We start from the raw sequence: 10,736 nt of genomic DNA on the forward strand, positions 1-10,736 counted from the left end.
CTGGCTACATGCTTTCATGTCCTAACTCCAATCCTGGTCATAGTTGAAGAGGTTTCTCAAACTTTAATATCATGTGAACCTGACAAAATATACACCATGTTAAATAGCTCGGGGTGGGGCTTATAGCTCTGCATTTCCAATAAGCTCCCAAGTGACTCCAATGCTGCTGGACACAAGACCACACTTTGGAAAGCAAGTTCTAAAGGACTTTCGCAGTGACCCAAGTGTCTACACCATACAAAGCAAAGCAGATGGTTAAGAGTAAAAGCCCAGTGACCAAGCCCTGAAAGCAATGCTTATACATGAAAACAGCAGAGCAGGAAAACTGCCCAACAAAAATTAGTCACTAGCCATTGATAATTAAATAATATCCTTTGGAACTTACATCTACCTCTTCCAGCTGCCAAGGTCAAAAAGCATACCGTGTCGTCATTGATGGCAGGATGCTGTACGTATCCAAGAAAACACGTCTCCTAGAAATAAACCTAGAAGCACAAAGACAACAGAGATTCTAATTCTCCCCAGTAGTACTCAGGAGCAAGGACAAAATAAAACCAGAGCACTCCCAGTTGCTGATAAATAACTTCAAAGCCAAGTACAGGGAAATGGAAAGATCTTTAAGGACGCAGCCAGGAGAGCACAACACTGAGTCCAGCCTTTTCTTAGTTTACTAAACAAACCAAGCCATCATGGTTAATGACTCTGCTTGAAAAAGAGGTTTTGTGCCAGATGGACATTTAGTTCAGAAAATCAAATGGGCAACTTAATTTCAACCTTTCTGATTAAGTAGATCCTAGCCTTTCTATGAACATGCTTCCAAGCTTTCCCCACGGGAACTGAGTGGTAACACGGAGAGCATGACCGTTTATTTGGCTTAAGGAACACATTAATTTATCTGGTTTATAGAATTTAAACATCTGACGAATGACAGTGGGGTTGATTTTATTCATCAGCTAATTGCTTTGCCACCTGGAGCTGAAGCTTTATATATGCAGCTTATAAAAGATCTGAAAAGGATCTCAATTATTCTTTAATTTGTTCCTTGAATATAAAGTAGGAAAATCTGGCTTAATCAAACATTGTCTCAATTCTACTGGGATATGTCTAGTTACCTTATAACAAGGTAAGCTTTCATTTAATCATATGATATGATAATTCCCCACTTTCAAGCCAAGTATCCTCTTAGTTACAATCAATTTTCCACTGAAAAAATAAACATTGTCTCTTTACTAAAATCCCAGTAGAGAAAAATAGCCCTTTTTAATGAAACTTGCTGCTGATACAACCACACTAGGAATTTCTGTGTAAGAATCCATTAAAGCCCGTAATTTGACATTGCTGGTAAATTGCAGAATAAAGAGAGTTCCATGAACAATTCTCTATGCACATGGCCATTCTTGGCACACATGGAAGAAATGATAATGACAGCATACACATACACACACACGCACACACGCACACACACACACACACAGCATTATTGGAATCTATTAAATCTCACTTAATAAATGTTTTAATCAAGTTAAATTCTACAATATATCTGAGGGAGGAAAAAAGAGAGAGAAACTAGCAGTCATGCAATTTCTTTAATTGCACCGAGTGAATCTGAAATGCCAGCATGTGCTAGGAGGCTGCTAGAAATCCCAAGACATAAAAGCAGTAACTGGCAGGCAATTGGGACACCTCCTGAAATGTAATCTTGCAACAAGCTTGAAATTAGACTGTAATGCCATTATTTTAATAACCCACAGTATTGTGAGTTTAAAGCCAAGTATTTGGTTCCTGTCTTATCAAGTTTCTCTTCCTCAGCTCTTAAATGCTACAGAAAGATGCAATACAGCTTCTGAGATGGGCCAACTTAGGAAGAACTGGGGGCAAGGCATTGCACAGAATTCCTGGAGCAAAGAGCTCGCCAACTAGTGCCCTCTCTGAGAAGAAAGGGGAAGAAGCTTTGGAAGCCTGAATTGATTGCATGAAAGAGGTCCAGGCAAGTGACAATAGAGATGTTGGCACTAGGATCTGGGACTTGGGTTCAAGGGCAGGTCCCATGTTCCATGAAACCCTACAGAAAGCAAGGCAGAACTCAAATCCCTTATGAATCATCCCAGAGGATGAGACGAGAAACCAAAACAAAACTGAGTAAGAGGAATACCACAAGCACCCAAAACAGACCAGGATCCATGCAGGGAATCTGACCATGAACAATAGTGCAAGAGACCAAAGACTGGCTGAGGAAGGGAAGTTTGGAGCACATCTGGCCCCATTTCATGATCTTCCAAAGCACCTAGAATTGGACGTTCCTGAGAAATATTGTGTTCAGTCACCAGTAAAGTACAGTACAATAAAACCTTGAACATCAGAACTGGAAGAGATCCCAAACAACATCTATTCCATTATAAAAAAGGACAGCATAGACCCCTTAAATGTAACTGTAATACAGCTTAGGAGAAAAGGACTAAGGATATAAGGTCAAAATTCGAACCCTATAATTTACTGGCAGTGTTTCTTTAAAATAACTTTTGTGCCTCTGTATAATGAGATAATAAAAACATACGTACTTTGTAGGGTTGTTGTGAGAATTAAATGAGATAAACCCTAGACAACAATTATCATAGTGTCAGGCCAGTCCCACCAGTACCACATGGCTGACTACATGGTTCAAATCCCCACCCTAGTGACTTTGAAAGACATACTGGGACACGTGTGTGTGTGTGTGTGTGTGTCCCCCAAAACCCCAACAGGATGAAGAGATGGAGGTGTAGGGATTGTGGCATGACTGCACTCCATTGAGGGTTGCTTTCTCTTTTCTCTCTCTCTCTTTTTCTCTCTCTGGCAAGCGTACATGCCCTCTGGTAATTAAAACAAAGTGATATATGCGTACGATGGGATTTTTATATTAAATAAAACAGAATAAAGTACTGAGACATGCTACAAGACAGATAAATCTTAAAGATAGCATATTAAATTTAAAAATCCAGTGACAAAGGACCAGATAGTTCATTATTCCATTTATATGAAATGTCCAGAACAGATGAATCTATAGACACCAAAAGTTGATTAGAGCCTGCCTAGGGCTGCAGAGATGAGGGGAAGGGGATGACAGCGAAAAGATATGGACAGGATTTCTTTTTGAGGTAATAAAATTCTCTAAAATTAAATGCGATGATGGTTGTGTAACTCCACAAATAAAGCAGATTGCACGTTGTGAGTGAATTGTATGGTATGTGAACCTTATCTCATAAATGTTACAGATTCACCAGTCCCCTCAGAGCTCAGGTCCCTTTTCTCTGTCTTAACCATTCCCTATTCTGTACTTAGTCCATCAAGAGACCCAGGCATAAGTCGCAATTGTGACCTCTGTTTTGCCTTCCCAGTCAAGCTCATGTGTGTAATTTTGTGCCTTTGGTCTTTCAAAGTCACTGTATGTCCATAGTTCTCCTTAGCCTTCCTCGTTAAGACACATTTTATCTTCCAGAATTTATCATTTTTTTCCAGCCAATTTGGGTATCTTAATCATAGATAGCTAGTGTTTCCAGTATGGCTAGGATAAAAAAGTTAAAAGAGATCAAAATTTCTGCTTGGAAACTTTTGCTCCAAGTGGATACTCCAGGACATAACAATATTCTCTTTTTCTTTATTTTCAAATACTACAAGTTAACATATCCAGTAATGTTTAGAATTTGAAATTTGCCTTATTAGATTGAAAAAGTAAATCGTTGGAATGGAAAATATCTAAATAGCCAATAAGAAAACAGAACATTAACCTCCCATCCTACGCTCAGAGTGAATGATTTCCACACTCTCTGGTAGTTAACCAATATTTTTGTTTTGTTTTGAGAGGTTTTTGCTATAGGGCGCGTGCACTCGCCAGCCAGACAGAGAGAGACAGAAGGACAGAAAGCAAGAAATCACCCCCCAGGGGGGATGGCCATGCTGCAATCCCTTCTCCTCCATTCTCTTCTCGGGATCTTGGGCACGCACGTACCCATGCCAGGAGTGAGTTTAAGCCACCGGGTCCAGGACTCGAACCGCGGTCGACCACATGGGAGTCCAGCAACATAGTCATTATACTAACTGCTGGTCCCAGTTAACCAATATTTTTAAATATGACACCCATTCAAAATTACATCTTTACTGAGCTTCCAAACTCAATTATTACCTGAATTTTGTACCATAGGCATCTGCTCCTTAGCAGTAAACCAGATCGTTGTGGGTGCTGTAAAATATCCCCTTGAGTAACTCATGCAGTTAAAGAGCTCCTGGAGAGCTGGAGGGACTCAGCTCCCTTTCTTAGGCAGAAAAGATCAAAGAAACAAAAAGTACAAAGATGGAACAGGGCTCTTGGTTTTTCATCTCTTGTTATTCTGTCCCATCTGTCTTCCTATTTCTCATCACCAAATATAACTTCTCAGGAAAACTAATAGAATGATTTTTCTTTAAAATGCAAAAAGAAGAAGAAAAAGGCTAGAAATGAATATGTCATCTTGGGGCCAGCAGGTGGCATGCTGGTTAAGGGCGTTGGACTCCCACATGGCTGACCACAGTTCGAGTCCCAAACCTGGTGCTTGCTTTCTCTCTCTCTCTCGCCCTCTCTCATGCACGCCCTCTCTCTCTCACTCTGTCCCTCTCTGGTCAAATTAAAATAAATTAATAATGTTAAATAAAATAATTAGTTCTTTAAAAAAGAAATGAATATGCCATCTTTTAACAATGGATAATTCTGAGTACTGAGAATACAATAGACTTTAAGGTTTGTTTTACTTTCACATATGTTTTTAATTTTTTTCATAGACATATTTTTAATATCAAAAACTGGAAATATCACAAATGTTTTTCAGTGGGTAAATAGATGAACAAACTATGGTATATCAACACAATGGAATATTTCTCTATAGAAGAAGTAATGAATTATAGTTCCATGTAAGAACTAGGATGATCTAAGGTCATTATGCTCAGGAAAACACACAGACTCAAAATATTACATGCCACAGGAACCAGCAGTTAGCGTAATGGCTATGTCGCTGGACTCCCACGTAGTCAACCGCGGTTCGTGTCCCGGACCCGGTGGCTTAAAACTCAAGCCGGGTGCGTGTGCGTGCGTGCCCAAGATCCCGAGAGGAGAATGGAGGAGAAGGGATTGCGGCGTGACCATCCCCCCTGGGGGGTGATTTCTCGCTTTCTGTCTCTATGTCTGTCTCTGTCTGTCTGGCGAGCGCACGCAACCTACAGTGAAAATCTCTCCAAAAAAAAAAAATTACAAAAAATTACATGCCACTTACTTAATTCCATTCATATAACATTCTATAAATGACAAAATTATAGAGCATTGTAGGGAACGGTCCAGGTTTCAGTGCTTTTTCAATATTTATATATGATTGTCACTGAACATTTAATGATGAAAGTTCCCACTATATTTATTCTAATACAAAGAGAATTTTATTTTTTTTTTTTTAATTTTTTTTTTTTTGGAGAGGTTTTTGCTATAGGGCGTGTGCGCTCACCAGAAAGATAGAGACAGGGAGATAGAAAGCGAGAAATCAACCCCCTAGGGGGGATGGCCATGCCACAATCCCTTCTCCATTCTCCTCTCGGGATCTTGGGCATGCACACACACATGCCCTGCATGAGTTTAAGCCACCAGGTCCGGGACTCAAACTGCGGTCGGCTACATGGGAGTTCAGCGACATAGCCATTACGCTTACTGCTGGTCCCACAAATACAATTTTTAAAACTTGTAATTTTGACTTTTTTTATTATTTTAATTTATTTTATACATTTGACCACAGTACATCACAACAGCTTGTAAAATGAATTTACCCAACATAAATATACTGCACACCAGTGCAGTTAAAGATATCATACATGTCATTATCTACAGACAATCCTCCATTTCTGTAGCACTTGAATGTCTTATTCTCTTGCCCTTGATTCCTTTCCTCTCCATCTCCCCCTAGCCTTCCCACACTGTCTCCAGCATCCGTAACCACTTTCCATGCTTCTATATCCTCTAATCTTTCTGTTTCCAATTATTATTTTTTAATTTGACCAGAGAGAAAGATGGGGGTTGTGGGGGAAGGAGTGAGAAAGCAAGCCGCCAGATCCAAAATTCAAATTACAGTTAGTCATGTGGGAGTCCAGCGCCTTAACCACCACTCCACCTGCTGACTCCACTTTCACATATTTTTTAATTGTTCAAAAACATATTTGAGATAAATAAAATTTAAGGATATGCCCCATGCCCTTCAGAGATTTGCTTCTACAATCTCAACTGAGAAACTATTTCAATATAATGTCCTGGTAGCCTCTGGCCCCAAAATCAGTGGGAAATATTGTGACTTTTCTTGGAAACCTTGCTGTCCCTTCTCCCCTTTTCTATATTCTCTACCATCACAGCCCCTCCTACCATCACAGCCCACCCTTCACACAAGAATTAATACTTTTCCCTTAGGATTTAGAAGTCATCCCTTGGAGGATTATTGCAATATCTTTCACTTTTTATTTTGAGATGATTATAGATTCAAGTGGCAAAGAGATGCACAAGCAGTTTTGGGCACCCTTCACCCAACCTCCCCAGTGTTAAGAACTAGAAGAAATATTGTATTACAGTAAAATATTGAAATCAGGAAATTGACACGATATACCGTTGAGCTAATTCAAATCTTACCAGTTATACATGAACTCATGTGTGTGTTCGCACATGTGTATGTGTGTGCATGCAGTTCTATAGAATTTTATCATGTGGGGGAACCAGCAGTTAGCGTAATGGCTATGTCGCTGGACTCCCATGTAGTCGACCGCAGTTCACGTCCCGGACCCGGTGGCTTAGAACTCAGGCCGGGCACGTGTGCGTTGCGTGCCCAAGATCCCGAGAGGAGAATGGAGGAGAAGGGATTGCGGCATGACCATCCCCCCTGGGGGGTGATTTCTCGCTTTCTGTCTCTCTGTCTCTCTCTGTCTGTCTGGCGAGCGCACGCGCCCTATAGTGAAAAAAAAACTCTCGAAAAAAATTTAAAAAGAATTTTGTCATGTGGTAGATTCATGTAGCTGTCAACATAGTCAAGATATAGAACTCTCTCATCACCCCAAGACTCCTTTATAATCATGTCCACTCCTTTTTCTCATCATCCTTAATCCCTGTCAACTGCTCCATCTCTATAATTATATTAGCACACAATGTTTTATAAATAGAATTTACATAGTATGTATCCTTCTGGAATTGGCTTTTTTTTTTTAACTTAACCATAATTTTTTTCAGGTTCATCCAAGTTGTTGCATGTGTCAAGTCCATTCCTTTTTATTGGCAAGTAGTATTCTGTGGTATTATGCACCACCATTTGGTTAATCACTCATCCATCAAGGGACATTTGTGTGGCTTCCAGTTTGGGACTGTTAATAATGCTGCTATGAGCATTTTCCTGTACAAGTTTCTGAGTGAACATACATTTTCGTTTCTCTGGGATGCATGACCAAGAGTGGAATCATTGAGATGTATGGTAGTTGTATGTTCAGTGTTTAAGAAATTGCCAAACTATCTTCCAAACTGATTCGATAATCTCACATTCCTATCACCAGTGTATAAGTGATCCAGGTATTCCACTATCTTGCTAGCCTGTACTGTTAGCGCTTCCTGTAAAAAAAAAAAAAAAAAAAAAAAAAAATTGGGACTTTCTGAGAAGGATATCTTATTGTAGTTCTAATTTGCACTTTTAATACCTAGTGCTGATGAGTATCATTTCATGGGCTTGTCATCTGTATAGCCTCTTCAGAATGTCTGTTCATATCTTCTTCCAAATGTCTGTTCACATCTTCGTCCAATTTTCTAATTGGATCGCTTGATTTTTTTAATGTTGGGTTTTGAGAGTTCTTTATGTATTCCAGATACAAGTCCTTTGTCAGATATGTGATTTGCAAATGTTTTCTCCAATTCTATTTTCTGTCTTTTTATTCTCTTAACATGGTCTTTCACAAAGCAAAAAGGTTTTAATGTTGATAAGGTCTAAATTATCAGTTTTCCCTTTTATGGATTAAGCTTTCAGTGTCAAATCCAGGAACTCTTTTAATCTGGGGTCACAAAAATTTTCTTCTTTTTCTAGAAATTTTAATTTTATGTCTCACATTTAAGTCCGCAATCCGTTTTGGGGGGATATTTTTGCTTTTAGGGCACATGCCCTTGCCAGAGAGGCAGAGAGAGACAGAGAGACAGAAAGCAAGAAATCACCCCCAGGGGGATGGCCACACCACAATCCCTTCTCTTCTATTCTCCTTTAAGGATTTTGGGTATGCACACACACATGCCCAGTGTGAGTTTCAAGCCACCAGGTCCAGGACTAGAACCATGGTTGACCATATGGGAGTCCAGCACCTTAACCACCATGTCACCTGCTGGCCCCTTTTTGGGTTAATTTTTGTATAAAGTGTGAAATTTTGGTTGGCATTCAGCTTTTCTTCTATGACTCGTCCAGTTGCCCACCCCCCCACCACCAGCAATTAAAAACCCTATTCCTCCACCAATAAATTGCTTTGGCTCTTTTGTTGAAACAAAATGGGCCTTATTTGTGTAAGTTTGTTTCTGGGTTCTCTACTCTGTTCCATTTATCTGTTCATCTATTCCTCTGCAAATATCATACTACCTGTATGGCTTATGTAATAAGCCTTAATTGGAAGAATAATTTCTTCCACTTCTTTCTTTTTTTTTATGAAGTTTGTTTTGGCTAATATAGAGCATTTCTCTTTCCATATGAATTTTAGCACACGCTTGTCTATGGCTACAAAAAACACCATTGGAAACAATTCTAAAGTGACGCTGACCATATTCTTAACCACACTGGCAAACTGCTCATGACTTGTCCTGTGATGTCAGCATTGCAAACCATACGACAAGAAACCTAGCTCGGGATGCTATCTCTTTCCTGTCAGTGAAGGGGCTTGTCCTTAGCTGCACAAAGGCACTGTGCCTGAGACCTGGCCTGGGGCAGCACCCCAAAGCAGTGTGACAGACCTGGAGACAGGGGCACTCCGAAGGTACTGAAAGCTCAGCTCCTGGGACCAGCAGATGGTATAATGGTTATGTCACTGGACTCCCTCATGGCTGATCACGGTTTGAGTCCCAGACTCAGAGGCTTGAAATACACTGGGCATATATGCATGCATGCCCAAAATCCCCAGAGGAGAAGGGATTGCAGCATGGCCATCCCCCTTGGGAGGTGATTTCTTACTGTTTTTCTCTGTCTCTCTATAGCAAAAAAAAAAGAAAGAAAAAAAAGAAAAGAAAAAGAAAACTCAGTTCCTTTGGTCAAACATGATCGATAACAACTTTACAAACCTCTCAACCCCCACATCAGGGCCTCTCAGACCTACACACTGCACCACCCATTGCTCTATCCTAGTTAAAGAGAAAGATGTTGGCCTCACAAGCTTCTTCTCTCCAAGTCTCAGAATGCCCCAAATGCCCCAAGATAAAGCTTACAGATGTCCAGCCCTAGAAATTCCAGGGCATCTTTGTAACCCATCACAAGCCACCAGTGCCACTCTACTTACTATGTATCCAGAAAAAGATGAGACAGAACGCTCCCCTAGGAAATTATTGATTTATTTTATCGCATGTCCCAAATGAGGCACAAAGTCTACACTGATGTCCAGTGGAACCAAGGCCTTGGGAAAAAGCACCAATGCCACAGTAAACGAAAGTCTAAGTGCACTGAACTGGATCCCCGCCTCATCAAACCCAGACACTGGAGTGATAATGTGCTGCTACAATTCAGGCCTGGGCCCCCACAAGAAAGCCGGGACTGTAATTACGATAATGGCCTCCCACTGCCATTGTGTCTTTAATTACGTCTTTATCAGTAGGCATTCGCCACTTGAACCTAACTCACTGTAACTACGGGAGCGTATCATCTACATTTTCACAAAGAATGACTGAATCATATTTCTGTCACAAAGATGAAAGGGAATATTTTAGTTCAAGTGCCATTTGCAGACGAGTTGCATAAAGGAAAATCAAGCTGTCCTTTAGCGGCACTTTCTGACAAGCGAAACTCAGCTGAGAGATGCCGAGGGGTTTTGTGTATGTGTGTTTTGGCTTCGCTGGGTTTCTTTTCACCACAACTTCGCTGCCTTTCTACATAAACTACGGGGAAAGAATGATACTGAATTAATAACACGCTTGATTACATAAAACTTCTTGAGTGGAAGAAGGCTGAGTCTCTCATGTGAGGCCCGGAGATACTGAACAAGTTGTCCCCAGGTCACATCATGGGCCACTGAGCAGGCCGCATCTATGAGACACACCTCACAGCAACGTGCTCTGTCTGTCCCCCACACTGTGAGGCCCTCCTGGAGCTGAGGAAGCCCATTTCTTCCCAGCAAGACACACAAGTACCCCAGGCCCCAAGAGAACACATTCCAAGTTCAAGTTTCCAGTCATAATCAGTTCCTGACGTCAGCATGCACGCAAGCGTGCAGATGGCTTTTTGGCAGAGGCCCGGCAAGTGTCAGGAAAAGCATCCCCAACTCCAGGCCTCCTCAGGGTATGAGTCGAAGCCTTTCCCAGCAGCGCTTGTCCCTGGGTGAGGGAAACATGAACACACACTCTGGCCCTCACTCCTCTGAGGGGACCGATCCAACTTGGGATCCAGAGAAAGGCCCACTCTACTCCCACTCCCACTCCCAACTTCCAACCCCTATAAAGTCCAGGGAACCTGGTCAGACCTGCACTGGCCCTCACTATGCAGTAA

At 41.2% G+C, this 10,736-nt stretch overlaps 1 long non-coding RNA gene across 4 annotated transcripts in view; it reads right to left on the reverse strand.

Moving 5' to 3' along the window:
• Window positions 1–10,736, reverse strand: part of LOC102472994 (uncharacterized) — a 78,168-nt gene that overhangs the window by 36,364 nt on the left and 31,068 nt on the right. The window contains exon 3 of one of the 4 annotated variants that reach the window (XR_003547816.1): window positions 412–485. The exons of the other annotated variants lie outside the window; for them this stretch is intronic. This is a non-coding gene — a long non-coding RNA (uncharacterized LOC102472994). Of the gene's footprint in view, window positions 1–411; window positions 486–10,736 lie in introns of those variants that run through there. 4 annotated transcript variants of the gene reach the window in all.

The sequence above is a fragment of the Tupaia chinensis genome, unplaced genomic scaffold (genome assembly GCF_000334495.1).
Source record: "Tupaia chinensis unplaced genomic scaffold, TupChi_1.0 Scaffold145484_1, whole genome shotgun sequence".
NCBI lineage: Eukaryota > Metazoa > Chordata > Mammalia > Scandentia > Tupaiidae > Tupaia > Tupaia belangeri.